We start from the raw sequence: 22786 nt of genomic DNA, 5'->3' as shown, positions 1-22786 counted from the left end.
TTATACAAATTCTGTAAGCTGTGAAAATGTTTTTCTCTACATAATGTATAATTATAGACATCTCTGGTAGCCTAAAGATAGTTTAAAACTTTTAACATTTTTTACCTGTAAAACATGATAAGCAAAACCTCATTCATCCAAAAAGCATTTGATTCTACAAAATTTACTATAATCAAGAAAATATAATTGTCTGTATTTATTCATGTGACCCATAATAAATACCTGCATTTATCTGTGATTTATTTATTTACTATTTCATATTTGAAAGCATCTTGGAGGGGAAGATCTCGTTTGTTGAGATACATACGTCAGAGTAAAAAAAGTATCAAAAAAGGAGATGACAATTAACATCCATGAAAAAATGTATAAGTAGATTTAGTCATTTAAAACATGAGAATAAAAAATAAATTATGTCCGTTTAATGCAGTATATTTCAGATCTGAGGTGCATGATAACAGAAAGCAGATCTCCCGGCTCTGCATGAAGTACAGCCATGATTTGGTGACATGATTAATAACATTGCAATAAGAAAGGGTCTTCTTACAGACAGAGTAGGGAAGACAATTTTTTCCAATGAAAAATCTTTTTCATACTCTACAATCAGTAAACTCTGTAACAAACATGATCTGTAATTGTTTCAAAACTCACCAGACGACTTCATGATTGGCTCGAGGACAGGACACAAAACACAGGGTTGTGGTAACTGTAGTATGATCTCAGAACACCGGAATGGAGACATTGATCTGGCTGAGAAATAAAAATGAGGTCAAGCAGGGTGTTCTTGTCTGTAGTGGCAGAAGTGATCAGCTGTGAATACCCTCTCGACTGAAACTGCTCCAGAATCTGTTTTCTTCCACTCTGCAACTGGTTCTCATTAAAATCTCCACACACAATTATTGGGTGACAGTCCATTATTTCAAGGGAATCTAAAAGACTTACCAGGTTTTGCATGAATGGTGTCAAACTGTAGTCAGGGGGTCTGTACACAACAGCAATGAGTGCAGGGAATGGAGCCTGAACCTTCAACACTAAAAACTCAAGATCAGTGACATTATGCAGATACTGTTTTACCTGAACCTGAAAATGATTCCTCAAATACACAACAACTCCCCCACCACTTCTGCTGGCCATGTGAGGAAAGTTTGTGTAGGACACATGTCTGTTGCGTTTGAACATGGTGTAGCCGTCCAAATGAAGACTGTCTGCAACAAAGGAGCCTTGGAGGTGAGACTCTGTGAGACACAAAACATCTGCTAAACACATTTCATGATGACTCTTGATGTCACTGATGTGAGATGGCAAACCCTCCGTATTGTGATGGATCAGTGTAAGAGTGTCAAGTCTGCTGGCTGTTTCTCTGACCTGAAGAAGAGGCATCATTTCCTCAACACTGGCTTGTCTCATGGTTTGGAGCGCTGCAGTTACCTCGGGATTGGCGTAAATCTTTTTCTCATCCAAGTCCTGCAAATAGAGTCCACTGAGAGACGTCACCCTGCTGAGAGCAACATAAGCCATACCTGGTTCAAAAATGTTCTTCATTGAAACTACAGCTGTCTGTGTTGTAAGACCCTGAGTTTTGTGAATTGTGCAGGCAAATGCTAGCTTTACAGGAAACTGTCTGCGTACCGCTCCTTTAAACTTCAGACTCTCCTCTGCTCTCTCAATGTAAACCAGATCATCAGATGCTGCATTAGCACTGCGGTTGTGTCTCATAGGCTGCCGGTTGTCCATTCTGAGCCCCAGTTTGATTATGTGTCCATCATTTTCAGATCTCACCACCTTTACCAGTATACCAAAAGCACCGTTGACTAAACCGTTTAGTGTGTCCAAGTTTCTGGTCAGCATGACTCGAGCTCCTTCAGCAACATTCAGAGTGTCAGGTAAATCATTTCTCCCACCTGTAAATGGTTTGTCTCTTCGTTCCATTCTGCCTGTACGTTTATCCTTCTGGAAATCGTCTGCAGTGATGATTATGATGTTTGAATGAAGCTTCTTCAGGGTATCTGTGTTATGGGATTCCACATTCTTGTTGGTGGCATAAATGTGTAAGACCTCAGTTGGACATTCTTCTGGTGCAGTCACAGCCTGTGACAACAAATCTCTGTCGCACTGAGAAAGCTCATCCGTCTTTTCTTTCACTCTAATCCTGTTCAGCATCTCTGCAAAGGCCACATCATCTTTCTGACGCATGATCTCGGTTAGAGTGATCATCTGAAAATGTTCCTGCCATAGGTCAATCTGTTCTGGATCGTAAACGCAGAGAGGTTTAGACTGTCGCACTGGTGGCAGCTGGTAAAAATCTCCAACAGCTAAAACTGACATTCCACCAAAAGGTCTCTGAGTGCCTTTGATTTGTTTCAGTCTTGCATCCACATAAGCAAAAAGGGGTTTTGAAACCATTGAAATCTCATCAATAACAATAATTTCTGCATTCATCAGCTCAGATCTGACTTCATCCAGTTGGTTACCAAGTCCTTGAATGGGTGGTTTCAGACTCCTGGGTAGTTTCAGTAGAGAATGTAATGTAGAGCCATTGATAGAAAAAGCTGCTGTACCGGTAAATGAAGTAAGTAAAACAGTTGGATTTGATATGTCAGCTTCTTCTGCATTAGCAGGCAGTCTGCTCAGGATCTTTGATGCTTCAGAGTGAATACATTTAATCAGATGTGACTTTCCAGTTCCTGCACCACCGTTGATATAGAAGAAAAATGGATCTGGGTTCAAACCACAAACTCGCTGAATACACCAGTCTCTTATGGCATAGAACACGCAGGCCTGCTTCTGGTTCAGATTCTGATACATTACACGTACCACGGCTGGATCTACTGCAGGTTGTTCTCTGATGGCTCTGATCTCTGTTACAGCATCAGACTGTCGACTGTAGTCAGGGACATTCTCCTGTTCGTTCTCATCATCAGAATGTCTCTCAGGAAGATTCTCATCACATTGCAGCCTCACAACTTCAGATTCAGGAGCAAGATTACACCATTCATCGATCACAACATCCCTATTTTGTTCAAACTCTTCCAGTGCACTCTCAATATCCTCAGAGTTCTTCTCATACTTGTCTTTATTTCTTTTCACAATCCGTTTCACAGACTCACTGTGGTCTGAACATGGAAGTCGCACAAAACCCAAGTTGTAGAAGGACTGATAGGTTTGGAAACATTGTGGTTTCAGTTCCTGCTCTGATCTGTGTGGAAGGTAAAGTCTCAACAGTCGACCATAATATTGCTCAGGATCTTTTTCCTGTGAACAGTGGTAATACCTGATTATAGCTGGTTTATCATTCTTACGCCTTTGTACAAATCCAAGCTGGTTTAGAAGAGGAAGCACATCTTTTCCTTCATTTGGACCACTCACCAACCGGCACAGGGCAGCAAAATCAGCCAGCGACATTTCCTCATATTCTGGGGTCTCAGGTCTGCATTTGTATTTATCACTCAAACTTGTCATCCAAATATTACAGCTGTCATGTGTTGTGCTTTCCAGGAAGCTCATGGGCCGACTCATTTTTACTGGGTTATCATCTGTTGGTACAAATACAACACTGCGGGAACATTTTTTCATTTTTAGGCCACAGACTCGAGTCACACACTCCTGTGCGCTGATCTCTCTCTTTTTTGAGTAAGCCTGCATCACAGCTCTCATTTCATCACATTCATTGACGGTGTTCTTATCAGAGTTATCGATAACTGTCTTCAGGTATTCAGAGAGGCCAGATTCTTTCTTCGTTATATATTTACAGAGGTATTCTACACATGAATAGGCATTCAAAATGAATGAGACATCTAAATTAGAGTTCCAGGCTTCAAGCAGGTCTGAGTTGTAATTGTTGATCCAACAGTCCTTTGGGTCACGTTTCAGAATCAGAGCTGTTTTCTTGTTTATGTTCTGGAGGCACTGTTCATACTCATTCATTGTCAAGTTGCATCGTGACAGAATCTGCTCTATGGTGAGCAAAGCAGCTTCAGGTTCCTTCAGCAGGTTCATCAAAGGTCTGAGTTTGGCTTTTGCAGCTTCAGTGTCTGAATCCTCATCCTGTCTCACAATCATTGTTCTTGTGGCTGGTGGTTTGGGAAACCCAAATCTACAACCAGAGTTCACACTCTTAAAGCATGTTTTTGTGTGGTTTTTGCTGTGCTTTTGTAGTTCAGTGACTTTTTTGTGCAGTTCAGGTTGCTTTTCTGGATCAGGGAGTTGAGCTGAGATGTATCTGTCCACAAAGTCACAGACAGTTTGGTCGTCATCCACATCTACTTCTACCTTTTCTTGAATCCACAGCAACATGTGTATATGTGGACTACCTCTGTGCTGGAACTCAACTCTGTAAAAGTAATCAATGATCTCACCAAGGGGCTGTGCAGGAGAAAAAAGCAAATCTCTGAACAAAGCCTCAACACGTTTATCAAACATTCGCATGGTGGTTACTGGATTTGATCTTAGAATTTCACACTTTTCTGACCAGTCCAGGGCTTCAAAATCAACCTCTTCACCTTGCTGTCTCTTTATTGCTTGAATCACTTCAGGCCATCTCATCTCAGCAGCAGAGAAAGTGACAAAGAACTGAGGTGTTCCTATTTGACGAATCATACTGAATAAATCTTTGGTAGTTTTCTGCCAGTAAGCTGGAGTTCCTCTGAGTGGCTGCATAAATCTGATTGCATCTTTATTTCTTACCAGCTTCTCTACTTCTGTCTTACTTTGTAACATTCCTGATGTGATTTTGCGTCCATCTTTGGTCATAGTTTTACCTTTCCTTAGCTGTATTGTCATGCTGGAATTAGCCAAATGTATTTCAGTGACAAACTGTGAGAAAAACAGGTAATTTGTGTCTTTAGCAAATCTTGCATCAGTGTTGAAAAGCCTTGACTTGAAGTAAGCACTTGGTGTGAGTTTAAGAAGTCTCTTTTCATCCAGTGTATTCTGACCAGTAGGAAACTGCACAGGAAATGCCATGGCTTCCAAATGAGGAGTTCTGAAGAAGCTGACAGGATTGTTTCTTTCTGCAGGAGCCACACAATATGTGTTATCACTGAAACAGAGAATCTCTTCTGAAATGTCTAAAGGCTGCAGACAACTTTCTAGAGCAAAACCTCCATTGTTCAAATCACTTTCTGGTTCCTCTGGATTTTGTTCCTCTGGTTGTTCATCACAGGATGCCATATTAATATCTAGTTCTATTTCAGACTCGTTTTCGCACAAAAGGGCATCTTTTTCATAGTTGTCAATTTCCATTAAATCTTCTTCATTATAATCATCACTTGCCATGCTGGCTTCATCACTGCTGTCATCATCAGGTAACGTTGGATCACAAAGCAATGCATCATCTCTAATAACAATATCTGTGTACTGTGGATGAATTTGTTTCAGTTTACGCAGGGCTTCAATGAGTTTAGACCAGGTGACAGTCTGGAACAGCTGATGGCCTTTGTAGCACAGTCGTCTTTTCAGCTTTATCCTGATTATCTGTGAATGGTTTCTGAGCCTCGGTAGAGAGTCAACTGTTTGTTGGACTTCAGATGGTACACACACCACATTACCACGTATGAGTCTCTGTCTGCCCTTTGGAAGTGGAATAATCTTAGCAAAAGGTATGCATTTGGCAATCAGATGTCTCTCCAGAATGTTGAGATCACACAGTTCAGCTGGAATATCCTGCAGTTCTAAACCGTTGAAAGCAGCAAGCCTTGGCATGCGTCCACTTTTGAGGGAACTGTGACACGTGTGACAGATATACTCCTTTTTTCTCTCAACGGGAAAGCTGCAGTGATCATGACATGCTTCATCACACACATGAACAAATTTACCAGTTAGACACTGCTGAGCTACAGTCTGGTGTTTTGAGTAATTTTCTCTTTTGCAGATTTTCACCTGATTAGGAAAAGAAGCTTTTAGACAAACAGTACAAACATAAGATGGTGCTGACTTAATGTTTGATCTGAAACGAGATATGGCCTCATTCATTAAACTGTTATCTGGATGACACTGTAAACTTTCAGCTGGTCGATGCATCTGACGATATTTTCGTTTTATGTTCATTGCACATCTGATATTATGCATCTGTCTGAAAGAAAAACTGTTCCAATATTTTACTCTCATTCGTTCTCTCATATTCTCTTTGTGTTGTTGCTGAAATTGTCTCTCTTCTCCATAACGTTTGGTGATGTAAGATATTTTTTTCTTTTTAAATTCTTCACTTTCTTTATATAGTTTATATACATATGACCTCATGCAGGCTTTATGTTTCTCTCTGAATTCAACAGAACTTCTATATGTTCTTCTTATACGTTCTTTCTGCTTTTCTCGGAATATAGAAGACTCTCTATATGTTCTTCTTATACGTTCTTTCTGCTTTTCTCGGAATATAGGATTGTCTTTGTATGTCCTTATGACACATTCCCTTTTTTTCTCTCTAATTTTAGCACTTTCTCTATACAGCCTTTTCATTTGCTCCTTCTGTTTTTCCTTAAAATCATCTCTTTCTTTATAGATCTTTCTCAAATGTTCTGTCTGTTTCTCTCTATATGTAGCATTTACTTTATACAGATTATTTTTGTATACTCTCTTTTTCTGTCTGTGATTTGGATCATTAGACTTTCTACTGGAATTTCTTTTCTTTGCCTTAAAGCTTTCATCAAAAGTGTACATCTCCCTTTCCTTCCTTTTCTGATTTTCCTTTCTTTGTGGTAATTTCTGTTGGGCCACTGACCTTCTCCTCATTTTTTGTGCTTCCTGTTTATTACGTTTCAAAATTTTATGTGGCACTTCCTGTGTTGCCTTAGTTGAACAGGAGGCAGTGTTTGAATCATTCTGAGGAACAGCATCTGATACTACCTGAGTTTCTCTCACAGAAGATGCAGATGTTTCTTTCTGTAAATAATCAGAAGCACGATTCTTGTTTTCAGTAGCAGCTGTCTCATCTGAAGAATCCACCCTGGATGATGTCACTTCAGTGATTACAGTCTCCGTAACAGTTTTCCGTGTCTGCTCAGTGGTTGTTTGGGAATTTAATTCATGGACAGGTTCATTTAAAGCTGCGGCTGGAACACTTGCAGCGGTTCGTCTGTATTCGGTGGTTTGATCAGCATCTCTTTGGTAAGGAGCGTTTTGACTGTGAAACTCGATTGGCTGTAGCTCATAGGTACAGGTTGGTGCGATGCTAAACTTTCGGTACAAGCATTTGATCCTGTCAATCATGTCGTTAAGACGTGTGAATTTTAACATCACTGCAGTTCCACCACTTACATCTAGCGACAATGGCATTCCTGTAGACTTACGTGGGTGAGGATCAAAATATGCGTATTCACCTGAAGTCAGCCTGGAAACTGCAATGGCTGTTCCTCCCATGACTAGCAAAGCATAGCAAATGTCTGAAGCCAAACACTGTAGTCCCTGTTCAAGGCTCGGAAGACGATCTGTACCGTCAAATGTGCCATAAAGAGCAAACTGAGACATGTCGACTTGATACTCGTGTCTGCGGCTGATGATCACAGTGGGAAGTTCATCACAGGCTAGAAACACGCTGTTCACAAACCTCTTTCTGGCATCTGAATACACGGCATGGCCTTTGTCCAACACACGGTTAAGATCTGCTCTGGTAATGAATTCATCCTCGTGTAAGAATGACAGGAAAACCAAACTGTTCGCCATGCATTGCTGATTCCGGTACTTTCCATACTTAGCATTGGCCTGGCTTCGGGATGCACAGATGCTACTCACTCGTGGACGACTTTCACTGTTTGTAACCTGTACATGAGACGGTCCTGGAGCTTCTCCATCATGCTGCGTTTGCACAGTTAGCTGGGGTTCAGTCTGGATTACCTGCTGTACTTTAGCATTTGGCACCGATGATGAGCAAACACCTCTCTTTACCACATCTGCATAAGACACTGCGGCTGTCTGAACGCTGAGCTGCACTTCTGGACTGGGAATACTTGTAACAGACACCTTTACCTGCTCACCGGTCTGAGAAAGATTTACCTGTTCCTTCTGCTTTTGCCATCTAAGCTTCTGGGACTGTGACCTTTCCTTGGCATTTTGTGCAAGTACAAACTGGACCTTATATGTATTTATACACAAATGTATACAAAAATCAACCTGTAAACACTGAAAAACTCCTCAAGTTTCTATTAAATGGATAAATGTAAAACTATACAAATGGTAAAGTGTTCTTATAACTGTTTAATTGATGTAAAAGGCTGACTTAAATACAAACTCAATATAAAAGTTATTGAAAGATCTTTAAAAAGTTTTATTGTAGCTTTTTCAAAAACTGTATATTATACTTTTTTTTTTAACCAGACTGGTTAATGAATAGGTCTATACTTCTGTGAAGTAATATGCAGAATAAATCTCAACAATCAATCAACAGGCTATAATAAAACTCTTAGTTTTAAAGTAGACTTTGTGTAAATCTTTCAGATATCTAAAATCTAAAGCAAATATAAGGAGCTGTGGTGGTGTAGTGATCAGATGACAGGCGATGAGGATTCTTCAGCTGGATGTTCTGCAGCAGTCAGGAAACAGGAAGTCTGGGTTCTCAGGGCAGCCTCTAGATGACAATTGTAACTGAATACTTACACTGAGTGACAAAAAAAGGGTTTGTCCTTAAATAATAATAGTTTAAACTTGTAGTCAAATGTTATAGCCAGTGAAACAGACTTGAAAAATGTATTTGAATCTAATTTAATATTTATCTAAATAGAGCAGTCTGAATTTATATATTACAAAATAACCAGATTGTCTTATTACAAATAAACCTTTAAGAGGTGTATATTTTATATAATTTCTCAAAGTAATTGCACCTGTAAGCCAAACTATCACTGTTTATTTCAAAGTGTAATGCAAAATTAAAATGACAAATGTAGGGCTCTGTAAGTAGTTTCTACAGTGAGTTCTACTGTACTGTATATTCAACTTTTTACTTGTAATTTCCAAAAAAATGAGTGGATATGAGAGAGTTTAACGACAGGAAAGATGGAGCAGTGAGAGCAGAGATCTCTCAGATTTCTGAAAACAGATCGTCGAAGTTGCGGTAACTTCAATTTCCAAAAACTTGGTTTGTTGTCAACCTTGGTTTGTTGTCAAACTTGGTTTCTTGTCAAACTAGGGCTTATGCTTGTCAAAATTAGATAGAGTTCATGGCGGAGAAATGATAGAAGATAGAATCCCTTGTCAAAAAAGATGGAGCAGGGAGAGGGAGAGTGATAGGACAGACTGAAATTGCTTGTTAATGGCTTGTCAAAGATAGAGGGAGAGGGTTTTCTGCAGCAGGTCACCTGTAAGACAAAAAGGGACTGGAATTAGGCATATTTCCAATAAACATGGCTTTCCAGTATTTTTCAAACTATAAGTCACACTTGAAATCCTTTAGTTTTCTCAAAAATCAACAGTTTACCTTATGTATTAATTCTGGCTGTGCTTACTGACCTCAACCCAATTTTATGTGCTACCACGGCGCTCAAACATCTGTCAAAATGTTTTAGGTATGACTTTGGAAAGCTACAAAGCTGCAGCGCTTGATGGATTGTTGGAGCATTACAGCTACAGTAGTCAGGAGCCTCGCCGAGTAATTCGTATTGTCCTTAAACATAATATTATGGTGTGTGTATGAGGACCTGGCATCTGTTTACAGACATGCGTACGAAGCAGATTTCAAAACCGATCAATCCATGAAGAATTTGATAGATTTGTGGAAGAGGACTGAAAAGAGAAAGTGAGTGTACTGTTCTGTGTTACCAGTGAAAAATGTTGAGAGTTATTGTGAATGAGTTGAATAGTTTGAGTTGTCTGAATATTTGGTTAGCTGCATACACCTTATAATCCGAAAAATACAGTACATACAGGGCTTTACATATTGAAGAGTTCCACAGTACATTATTGGACTGAACTGATTGAAAATGCTCAAAAATGGTGGTGGAAGTGTTCTAAAGAAATTTTTACATTCTATTAACACAATAAAAACAAACAGTGTCTATAAACCAAGATGTGCTGCTACAATAACCTACTGTAAATATCATATGGTCCAACAAAACCCACACATTGAGGTTAGAGCAGACAGTTTCAGACCACCTGCTTAAAATTTATGCCACATCACAGGTTATTTAATCCCCAAAGTACCTGTGACAACAGTACATGATAATATCTGGGCACACAGAAACAGGGATTTGAGATCCGTTAACATAAAAGTAAACAATACTTTACTCAGAATGACTTTTGACAAAATGAGAAATTTGGAGATGGATGGTTCCTACAAAGCAGTTTCTACATATTTCAGTCACATGTTTAATGCACAGCCATAAGCACTCCACTAAATCTAGGACGCACTTATAATGGTCGATTTAAAGGCCTAATTAAAAATGTAGTATGACGATAATTTCTTTGTAGATCATTTAATCATAAAATACAGAAATGAGTGCTGTATCTGTGCTTTTGATTTTTTCCAGTCATCAACAAAATCTTTAATTAAAAGACTAATTCAAAGAGCAGTTTTCAGACAGTGACTTCATTTAATGAAGAGAAAGAAGCTTTGGAAATCCACAAGGCCCTACTTGAAGACTTAATTGTACCTAAACTGCTGTTCATGAGCTGCTCTAATGTGAAAAAATATGCGCTGCTACAATAACCTACCGACCTCTGTAGGTCTGGAAATGTTTACACAGACTTTTCTAGGATTTGATGACTTTTGATGATCACCAATAGCTGTGCTCACTCACAGCACTACACTGAATCTCCTATAATGAGAAACATTTCTCACCATTGCACCTCAGACACCTTTACTTACCAGACTTGAGACGATCAGATCAGCAGTCTAGAGAAAGGAAACAATTCATCAGATCACTGTTTGATGATTCAGACTGTTGAGCCTCTTCCCACACAATCCAATTTACTGTGACAAAAATTAACTAGTAAAATTCTTAATTTATTTAAGGCTTTATGAGCTTACTGTAGTCTAAAGAGGAGATAAATGAACTGCAGCGTCTCACATGGCTATAGCAGGTGTAATAAAGGCATTCATTACTACAGAAGTAAAAAGAATAGGCACCAATATTTGTTGGCACAAGTGCAGGATATACCAAATATTTCCTAAACAGAAGCTTTGTGGCTCCAACATTTTCTACAACAGGTCAGTACTAGTAAAGTGTGAAAGCCAAAACTTTTCAAAATGTTAGATACAAAGTAATTATATAAATCAGAAGCAACAGAAAACCTCATCATGTCTGATATGAATATACCTTTAAATATTGACATGTTACAATAGCAGAGGTGCACCATGTTTTGTAATTAAAATTAAATGTCTTAAATTTTTACACTAAAAAGCCCTTTCATTATACCTGTTGCTAGGAATATTTATGTATTTTGCAGTCACCTTTTTGGCAACTTTTCTATTAAATTTTAAAACACATATTCACCAAATAAGTGATAAACTAATTAGACACACTGGCTGTAATGTACCTAACAATGTCCACTCACACCTCTGGTTCTCTTAGTTTTTCATTATTGCTTAACTGTACAAAACACTTCTACAGTGTTCTGACTTTAATGTAACACATCAGCAGAATTTGAGAGACAATATGAATCAATCACTGTGCAGCTCTTAAGTGTTTGAGCAACCACTTATACCGACTCCCCTAAAACACTTTCATTGTTTTGTCTGCTACTTAAATCCACAAACATAAGGAGAAAATGAACAACTGACATTTAGCTGTATGTTTGGATTTGATAAGCCATAAGAAATTGAAATCATACATAAATGGGCTATTAAACTTCAGGGACATTTTCAGGGACAGTCAGAGGTCCCGTGTGAGGACTTTGCTGCTACGTGTAATAAATCCTGACTTTGTGTTTTTGCCAATCAGTAAATGGAAACATATCACAAAAAGTCAAACTACTGTATGTAAGTTGCCACATGTGCTACGCAATGCCAGGTTCATACTGCTTCAGTTACAATCACTGTTTACTTACCAGCAAAGGCAAAACCAAAGATCTCTTTCACTCTGTGTAACAAAAGACAAAGCACAAAAATACAGAATGAGACAACTCAAATCAGCATCACAGTCAATACTGCATCACTCTGTGTAGTACAAAAGATTCAGTACATTCTTTGTTTACCACAGCAACAAACAACTCACCTTTTTCTACACCTTATTAAAGATTACTGTCTTCATTAAGGTAAAATGTGGTTTCATCCATTTGTAATAAGCCACACACGTTTCTCAGTTATGTGATAGCTCTATTAGTTTGGTGCTATTAGATAACACAGTAGATTTAATAAGCAATGATTTGCTACACCTAGCTCTGCACACTTTATCAAATTCTGACATCACAATTTCAAAGCATGAACAATCATAAATGAAAGCTTGGATGTTATTTTTGTAGGCTTCAACATTTGAGTTCTTCTGCATTCAAATTCTGCTTCCTAAAAATATTATCACCTGCACACAGTATCATTTAATATGCTGTTGTTTTAAATATCTACATATCATATTTATAATATTAATGGTGCACTGCTGCATTTTATTTATTTGAAGGTGGACTTTTTTATATTTCGTTAGTTTTTCACAAAGTGAGAAGTTAAACAGAGCTGCAGGTGTAGGTTTCATTAAAAAAAAAAAAAACAACCTGCACAAACAAGTGTTTGTTAAACAGTTCTTAAAATTTAACTAAAAAACTAAAATTAACTAATTAAAAAAACTTCTTGTTAAGAGATGTTATTATTCTTATATTATGTGTTTCATCCTCACTCTCTCTCTCCCTTCTGTTAATTAACCCACAGCACAAAAACACACCGGTACAGGCACGTGACTCTTTTTCTCCCGGCTTTCAGTCAGAAGCTGTGTCCCAAAATGTCGGCTGCATCCTCCGGAGGCCGCATTTGAAGGCCGATTATGTCACAGCCAGTCGAGGAAGGCTGTCTCAAATGCGGCCGACAAATGAGTCCTTCATTTCCCCGAATAAACTTTTAACATATTTTTAGGCGAGAAAGTAGCGGTGTAAATTACAAATATCTGCTTGGTTTATCAAGACATCGCATATTTGCAAAAGTGTGCCGACGTTTTCAGAGACGTCTGTCACCCACCGGCTCGATGGCAAGCCGGGAGGGGGGTTCAGACCCCCGCTCTTTCGCTACTCAGGTTAAACATGATATACAAGTCACTCTGATAACTTAAAAATGTAATTGTTTGCCTTTTTCTGTGTTTTATTTGTTCTGGAGTAAATCGGTTTGGCTGAGATCAAAGTTATTAGATTATTAGATTAAATAAAGCTTTATTAATCCATCCGGTGGGTCCTCCGGGATTTTCACACAGCTCAATAAACGTTAAACGGTCGAGAATTTACGCCAGTGTCCTGTTATATTTTAAATAGCAAGGAGCAGACGGCCGAGTTTATTAAACTCCAGCGAGACAGCGGTGACGCAAATCTGAAGGCTAGACCGTCCAGTTTCACAGCCTTCTCGGTCCACGTAGACCGCGAAAGCTGGGTCCTCCGAAAGATGCAGCCGACGTTTTGGGACACAGCTAATGGCGGTAAAATGGCTCCTTTGAAGTTGCCGACCCTGCTGCTTCAGCAGCTAATCAGTGGTTCTAAAATGACGGCTCATTACCTCACAACCGAAAGAATGAGGCCGTTTTTAACTGACTGATTTGTGAAGAGAACTAACTTCAGCTTCCCTAACAGACTCAGAAACACTAACACACCGAATGAACCAAATACAACACAATAACTGTAATAAACAATCAAATGAACCATATTAATTTCACACTGGGCCCATAGCAGCTAGGCTAGGCGTTAGCACTTAGGGCTAGCATACCAAACACTCCTTTTAAATAGTAAAATTACAACGTTTCGCTAAAAAAGCAGCCATTGTGTTACTTTAACATGACTTATACTTCGACTGGCTTCATAAGTCACTAACAACAACTGGGTAAATCCCTCATACAGTTTATAGACATTTCATTTCAGATAAGAGAGACAGAGAAGCAGCACTTACCGGCACGGATTGAGCTGAGAGTGGACGGAGATTCAGGAGTCAGGCGGAGACATAAAAAAGGAGGCATTCACGAGTAGTGGGGAAAGTGGGAAACTCCGCAATTACACAAAATTGGCATGGAAAACGTGAAAATATATGTAAATTTAAATATTATTATACTAGATTTTTTTGCAACAAAAAACAACTTTTAATTTAATTCTATAAGTTTAATAAATGTTTCAAATGGGATTCTTTGAATTTGAAATAATGGTTAAAAGACATAAATAAACACAAGGTCATTATGTTAAAATGTACTTTATTATGATAGATTTATTTAACTGACTGCAGTAATAAGAACAGTCTTCTTCTGAACACCAACACCAAGGAGCTGGTGTTGGTGATCGCCTAAGCATCCTCACAGTAGGAGCTGCAGAGGCTCATCTCACTCCACTGCAGGACTCAAGAGGTTCAGGAGGTCCCTTAACCCCACTGCCATGAGACTTTTTAACAGCGACTCCTGACATGTTCATTGCACATTTGTTTCTTTTACTCCAATACATATTGGTTGTAATCATATGAATTCTGAATTGCTTTAAAGCTGAAGCTGTCTGCTAAAACTAGCTGAAAAAGCTGAAAAGTTGCAGAAAAGGGTGGCCTTTTGTTGTGGGCAGTCTGAGGTACACCTGTGCACTACTCATGATGTCAGATCAGCATCCTGATGTGGCACACCTGTGAGGTGGGATGGATTACCTCAATATAGCAGATGTGCCCACTACCACACATTTGGACTGATTTGTGACCACTGTTTGGGAGGGATGGTTATATTGTGTATCTGGAATGAATTTTAGGTCTCTACGTCCATCCCATGAGGAATGGGAGCAGTAACAAAGGTGTTGCGTTTATATTTTTGTTGAGTGTATATTTGGCAGAAATACTATATTTGGCACAAATCTTATAAAATAGCAGAAATAGTATGATTTAGCACAATAGTAATAAGTTAAACAGAAAAATTGGAAAAGCAAAATGGACAGCTGAAAATATGCTGAACATGCTGAGGGTCCCTCAAATATACTTGTTAAATGACAAAAATCTGCAAAAAAATTTATTACAGCCACACAATCACAAATATGTACACATGAGGAAACACACATGCACAGAGAGACCCACACACAAGATCCAATTCAGTCAACCAGTCTAAATATATTGAATTTAAATCTTAGAATGAGATCATCCCATTAAAAGCCTTTCTCTCTCTCTCTCTCTCTCTCTCTCTCTCTCTCTCTCTCTGTCACACAGACACACACACACACACACACACAGGGAGAGAGAAGTAAGTTTCTAGGTCATCCTGGGAGCTGGTGAATTTGAATCCACCAATCAGAGAGGCTGTGCACTTTTCCCCACCAAAACAGGTGCATCTGTTTACACACGCAGCAGCACAGAGAGACACAGGATTATTGCAGTCTATTTCTCATAGTGACGACTCCCCTCAAACAAATGACCGTAATTTCCTAACCGTAGGGGCTAGAACGGTCATTCTTACACCGTTTTGTTCAGAAGAGATGGGGGAATCTTCAAGTGTTGACAATTTAATATTAAAATATGAATTTTTAGAGATATATGACATGGATGACTTGTTGACTTAGAAGCCACGAATTCCCCAATATGCAAATTTGAATGCCTGAGACCACATATGTGATTGGCTGGCTGGGAAGCCGTGCAGGCCCTGATTTGTGGGTTTGAATTCCTCAGCCCTCAGATATGATTGGCTGGCTTAGAAGCCACGAAGGCCCCAATATGCAAATTTGAATGCCTCAGGACACTTATTTGATTGGCTGGGAAACTGTGCAGGCCCTGATTTGAAAATTTGAATGTCTCAGTCCTCACAGAGGATTGGCTGCCTGGGGACCTGGCAGAAATATATAGAAATACTATTATTAAGCATAAATACTACATTTAGTACAAATACTATGTTTTAGCAAAAATACTATAAAAAGAAGAAAAACTATAATTTAGCAGAAATACTATATTAAGCACAAATCCTATAAAAAGCAGAAATACTATAATTTAGAACAAATAGTATAAAAAGCAGAAATACTATAATTTAGCAGAAATACTATGTTAGGAACAAATCCTATAAAAAGCAGAAATACTATAATTTAGCAGAAATACTATGTTAGGCACAAATCCTATAAAAAGCAGAAATACTATAATTTAGCAGAAATACTATATTAGGCATAAATCCTATGAAAAGGAGAAATACTATATTAAGCACAAATCCTATAAAAAGCAGAAATACTATATTAGGTACAAATCCTATAAAAAGCAGAAATACTATATTAGGCACAAATCCTATAAAAAGCAGAAATACTATATTAGGCACAAATAGTATAAAAAGCAGAAATACTATAATTTAGCAGAAATACTATGTTTGGCACAAATCCTATAAAAATAATAAATACTATAATTTAGCAGAAATACTATATTAGGCACAAATCTTATGAAAAGCAGAAATACTATGATTTAGCAGAATAGTAATAACTTACAAAATTACAAATATGGAGGCATATTGGAACACAAATGCACAGAGGGACACACAAACACAGGCTCTAATCCAGTCAACCAGTCTAACTATATTCAATTTAAATCCTACAATGACATGCTGCCAAATAAGGGCAGGGTTCTCTCTCTCCCACTAAACACACACACACACACACACACACACACACACACACACACACACACACAGAGGGAGAGAGCTGCCGAATTTAAATCCACCAATCAGAGTGGCTGTTTACGTTTTCCCGCCAAAACAGGTGCATCTTTTTACACACGCAGGACAGAGAGGCACAGGATTATTGCAGCCTATTTCTCATAGTGAGGACTCCCCTCAAACAAATGACCATAATTTCCTAACCGTAGGGGCTAGAGCGGTCATTCTTACACCGTTTTGTTCAGAAGAGATGGGGGAATCTTCCAGTGTTAACAATTTATCATTAAAATATGAATTATTAAAGATATTTGACTTCTAATGCACCATAACTGAGCAGAGCGAAGCAAAAACTGCCTTGACTTGCCCTCAAACAACGCTTTGTAACTCTAAATCTATTTGGAGTATCGATATCATTCTTTCACCGTAAGAGACAGCAGGCGTTGGTGAACAGTCATGGAAATTTTCAGGTCTCTGTGGAAATCCAACAAAAAGTTATGACGAGAGAAAAAAGTGGTTCATTTCCACAGTTTGAAATCTGAAGAAATCTGAGCGAAGGACGAATTTCCTACCCTCAAACAAGTCCAACTCATTTCAGAACGGTAATAGGTGAGAAAGAAATTCTTGAATTGTGAGCGTCAGGAGTGTCTGAAGATATACCGGGACAAGCCTCATGTCTTAAAGTCGCTTCGTTAAGGAGATATGACGATTCGAATATGCCTCTCATTACAGAAATGCAGCGGTGATTTTGAACAAGCTCTCCATTGACTTTATATGGAGAGTTTTGAGACCTTGTGTTGGTCTGAGGAGATTTGCCAAAATTCTATAAATCCCACAACAATGATAGTGACATGTTCTGAAAGCCAGCAAAAATACCTACGTTTTGATGTATAATTTGTGGAAGTTGAGTGAAAAATGAGCAAGTAGCAAGAAGTTGTTCGGACATGAAGAGAAGACTGCAAAAGCTTCAGTGTCACACTGGAAGCCAAGAGCATAGCAACCATAACAACGCATGTATTTTGTGAAAAATCACAATTTTGCAACTGAAAACTTTAAGAGGCATAAAAGTAAAACGGTAAAAGATTTGAAAAAGCTGAATCATACATGAATAGCCCAATAATTTGTGAACATTTTAAAGTTTGAATGGTTTTTCTAGGTGAAAGTATGAGGAAGTAGTTAAGTTTCAAAAACAAGCAAAATTTAGCAGAATTGCAGAAGTTTGCAGAAGTTTCCCATTCATTTCAATGGGACAAATTAAAGGAAAAAAGCTTAATATTTTAAAAAGTATAATAGCAGAAAATACCAAAAGTCATAGCACACATTAGCAGAAATAGCAGAATAGTTTAAAATTTGAACGGTGAAAATAGCACAAAAATTGTGGAAGTAGTTAGCGGACGAAAAACGAGCAACTTGAAGAATAATAATAAAGAATAAAGAGAAACAGGAACTCAATAGTGTGGATGCTTAAAGCATCCACACAACTAGAAAAATTTGCATTTCCTGCGAAAATGCAGTGTGGATGCTTAAAGCTGAAGCTGTATGCAAAAAGTAGCTGAAAAAGCTGAAAAGTTGCAGAAATTGTAAAAACTTTGCAGAAGCAAAAGAAGTTTGCTAAAATGGAATAACTTAGCAGAACTGCAATATCTTAAAGGAAACATAATACTTGGCAGAAATACAATAGCATAGCAGAATTTAGCAGAAATATTGTAACTTACCAGAAACATGATAACTTCTCAAAAATACAAGAATTTAGGAGAAATAGTATAAGATAACAGAAAGAATATATTTAGCCAAAAATACTTAAACATTACAGAAACACTATGATTTAGAAAAATAGTACAACAGAGCAGAAATATTGTGATTTACCAGAGACACTGTGATGAACTATGAATATTGTAATTTTAAATTGAGACTATGTTTTAGCACAAATATTATAATTTGGCAGAAATACTATAATTTAGCAGAAATACCATGTTAAGCACAAATCCTATAAAAAGCAGAAATGGTATGATTAAGCACAAATACTACATTTAGTAGAAATACTTTGTTTTAGCACAAATCCCATAAAAAGCAGAAATACTGTACTATGATTTAGTAGAAAAACTATAATTAATCAGAAATACTAAATTTAGCAGAAATACTATATTAAGCACAAATACTATGAAAAGCAGAAATAGTATGATTAAGCATAAATACTACATTTAGCAGAAATACTATATTAAGCACAAATCCTATAAAAGCAGAAATAGTATATTAAGCACAAATCTTATAAAATAGCAGAAATAGTATGATTTAGCACAATAGTAATAAGTTAAACAGAAAAATTGGAAAAGCAAAATGGACAGCTGAAAAAATGCTGAACATGCTGAGGGTCCCTCAAATATACTTGTTAAATGACAAAAATCTGCAAAAACATTTATTACAGCCACACAATCACAAATATGTACACATGAGGAAACACACATGCACAGAGAGACCCACACACAAGATCCAATTCAGTCAACCAGTCTAAATATATTGAATTTAAATCTTAGAATGAGATCATCCCATTAAAAGCCTTTCTCTCTCTCTCTCTCTCTCTCTCTCTCTCTCTCTCTGTCACACACACACACACACACACACACACACACACACAGGGAGAGAGAAGTAAGTTTCTAGGTCAGCCTGGGAGCTGGTGAATTTGAATCCACCAATCAGAGAGGCTGTGTACTTTTCCCCACCAAAACAGGTGCATCTGTTTACACAGCAGCAGCACAGAGAGACACAGGATTTTTGCAGTCTATTTCTCATAGTGACGACTCCCCTCAAACAAATGACCGTAATTTCCTAACCGTAGGGGCTAGAACGGTCATTCTTACACCGTTTTGTTCAGAAGAGATGGGGGAATCTTCAAGTGTTGACAATTTAATATTAAAATATGAATTTTTAGAGATATATGACATGGATGACTTGTTGACTTAGAAGCCACGAATTCCCCAATATGCACATTTGAATGCCTGAGACCACATATGTGATTGGCTGGCTGGGAAGCCGTGCAGGCCCTGATTTGTGGATTTGAATTCCTCAGCCCTCAGATATGATTGGCTGGCTTAGAAGCCACGAAGGCCCCAATATGCAAATTTGAATGCCTCAGGACACTTATTTGATTGGCTGGGAAACTGTGCAGGCCCTGATTTGAAAATTTGAATGTCTCAGTCCTCACAGAGGATTGGCTGCCTGGGGACCTGGCAGAAATATATAGAAATACTATTATTAAGCATAAATACTACATTTAGTAGAAATACTATGTTTTAGCACAAATATTATAAAAAGCAGAAAAACTATAATTTAGCAGAAATACTATATTAAGCACAAATCCTATAAAAAGCAGAAATACTATAATTTAGAACAAATAGTATAAAAAGCAGAAATACTATAATTTAGCAGAAATACTATGTTAGGCACAAATCCTATAAAAAGCAGAAATACTATAATTTAGCAGAAATACTATATTAGGCATAAATCCTATGAAAAGCAGAAATAGTATGATTTAGCAGAAATACTGTATTTAGCACAAGTACCGAAAAGTACCAGAAATACTATGATTTAGCAGAATAGTAATAACTTATTGAAACACAAATGCACAGACGGACACACAAACACAGGCTCTAATCCAGTCAACCAGTCTAACTATGTTCAATTTAAATCCTACAATGACATGCTGTCAAATAAGGGCAGGGTCCTCTCTCTCCCACTAAACACACACACACACACACACACACACACACACACACACACACACACACACACACACACACACACACAGGGAGAGAGGACTAAGTTTCTAGGTCAGCCTGGGAGCTGCTGAATTTGAATCCACCAATCAGAGAGCCTGTTTACGTTTTCCCGCCAAAACAGGTGCATCTTTTTACACACGCAGCACAGAGACATAGACCTGCTTCTTTCAGTTTATTTCACATAGTGAGGATTCCCCTCAAACAAATGACCATAATTTCCTAACCATAGGGGCTAGAGCGGTCATTCTTACACCGTTTTGTTCAGAAGAGATGGGGGAATCTTCCAGTGTTTACAATTTATCATTAAAATATGAATTTTTAGAGATATATGACATGGATGACTTGTTGACTTAGAAGCCACGAATTCCCCAATATGCAAATTTGAATACCTGGAGCCCACATACATGATTGGCTGGCTGGGAAGCTGTGCAGGCCCTGATTTGTGGATTTGAATTCCTCAGCCCTCAGATATGATTGGCTGGCTTAGAAGCCATGAAGTCCCCAATATGCAAATTTGAATGCCTCAGGACACATATATGATTGGCTGGGAAGCCGTGCAGGCCCTGATTTGAAAATTTGAATTTCTCAGTCCTCACAGAGGATTGGCTGCCTGGGGACCTGGCAGAAATATATAGAAATACTATGATTAAGCATAAATACTACATTTAGTAGAAATACTATGTTTTAGCACAAATACTATAAAAAGCAGAAATACTATAATTTAGCAGAAATACTATATTAAGCACAAATCCTATAAAAAGCAGAAATAGGATGATTAAGCATAAACACTACATTTAGTAGAAATACTATGTTTGAGCAAAAATCCTATAAAAAGCAGAAATACTATATTAGGCACAAATCCCATAAAAAGCAGAAATAGTATGATTAAGCATAAATACTACATTTAGTAGAAATACTATGTTTTAGCACAAATAGTATAAAAAGCAGAAATATTGTAATTTAGCAGAAATACTATATTAGGCACAAATCTTATAAAATAGCAGAAATAGTATTATTTAGCACAATAGTAATAAGTTAAACAGAAAAATTGGAAAAGCAAAATGGACAGCTGAAAAAATGCTGAACATGCTGAGGGTCCCTCAAATATACTTGTTAAATGAAAAAATCAGCAAAAAAATGCACAGGGAGAGAGAAGTAAGTTTCTAGGTCAGCCTGGGAGCTGCTGAATTTGAATCCACCAATCAGAGAGCCTGTGTACTTTTTCCCGCCAAAACATGTGCCTCTTTTTACACACGCAGCACAGAGAGGCACAGGATTATTGCAGCCTATTTCTCATAGTGAGGACTCCCCTCAAACAAATGACCATAATTTCCAAACCGTAGGGGCTAGAGCGGTCATTCTTACACCGTTTTGTTCAGAAGAGATGGGGGAATCTTCCAGTGTTTACAATTTATCATTAAAATATGAATTATTAAAGATATTTGACTTGTAATGCACCATAACTGAGTAGAGCGAAGCAAAAACTGCCTTGACTTGTCCTCAAACAACGCTTTCTAACTCGAAATCTATTTGGAGTATCGATATCATTCTTTCACCGTAAGAGACAGCAGGCTTTGGTGAACAATCATGGAAATTTTCAGGTCTCTGTGGAAATCCAACAAAAAGTTATGACGAGAGAAAAAAGTGGTTCATTTCCACAGTTTGAAATCTGAAGAAATCTGAGCGAAGGACGAATTTCCTACCCTCAAACAAGTCCAACTCATTTCAGAACGGTAATAGGTGAGAAAGAAATTCTTGAATTGTGAGCGTCAGGGGTGTCTGAAGATATTCGGGGACAAGCCTCATGTCTTAACTTTGCTTCGTTAAGGAGATATGACGATTCGAATATGCCTCTCATTACAGAAATCCAGCGGTGATTTTGAACAAGCTCTCCATTCACTTTATATGGAGAGTTTTCTGACCTTGTGTTAGTCTGAGGAGATTTGCAAAAATTCTATAAATCCCACAACAATGATGGTGACATTTTCTGAAAGCCAGCAAAAATACCTACGTTTTGATGTATGATTTGTGGAAGTTGAGTGAAAATTGAGCAAGTAGCAGGAAGTTGTTCGGACATGAAGTGAAAATTGCAAAACCTTCAGTGGCACACTGGAAGCCAAGAGCATAGCAACCATAACAACACATGTATTTTGTGAAAAATCACAATTTTGCAACTCAAAACTTTAAGAGGCATAAAAGTAAAACAGTAGAAGATTTGAAAAAGCTGAATCATACCTGAATAGCCCAATAATTTGTGAACATTTTAAAATTTGAATGGTTGTTCTAGGTGAAAATATGAGGAAGTAGTTAAGTTTCAAAAACAAGCAA

At 37.8% G+C, this 22786-nt stretch overlaps 1 long non-coding RNA gene across 2 annotated transcripts; it reads right to left on the bottom strand.

Annotated features, from left to right (window-relative positions):
* Nucleotides 1–8810: 8810 nt before the first annotated feature.
* LOC146703127 (uncharacterized) lies at nt 8811–14057 on the bottom strand. Of its 2 annotated transcripts, none has more exons than XR_014921952.1 (4): nt 13994–14057; nt 11968–11999; nt 10787–10813; nt 8811–9281 (listed from the first exon to the last, which is right to left on the bottom strand). It is a non-coding gene; the product is annotated as an uncharacterized LOC146703127 (long non-coding RNA). The 2 variants fall into 2 exon arrangements; XR_014921953.1 differs by lacking the exon at nt 13994–14057 and adding an exon at nt 12792–13945.
* Nucleotides 14058–22786: the final 8729 nt, after the last annotated feature.

Source organism: Copadichromis virginalis, linkage group LG8 (genome assembly GCF_057382275.1).
Source record: "Copadichromis virginalis isolate Kocher_CV1m ecotype Utaka linkage group LG8, C_Virginalis_male_GT1.1, whole genome shotgun sequence".
NCBI lineage: Eukaryota > Metazoa > Chordata > Actinopteri > Cichliformes > Cichlidae > Copadichromis > Copadichromis virginalis.
This window is presented reverse-complemented; position numbering and strand designations above follow the sequence as displayed.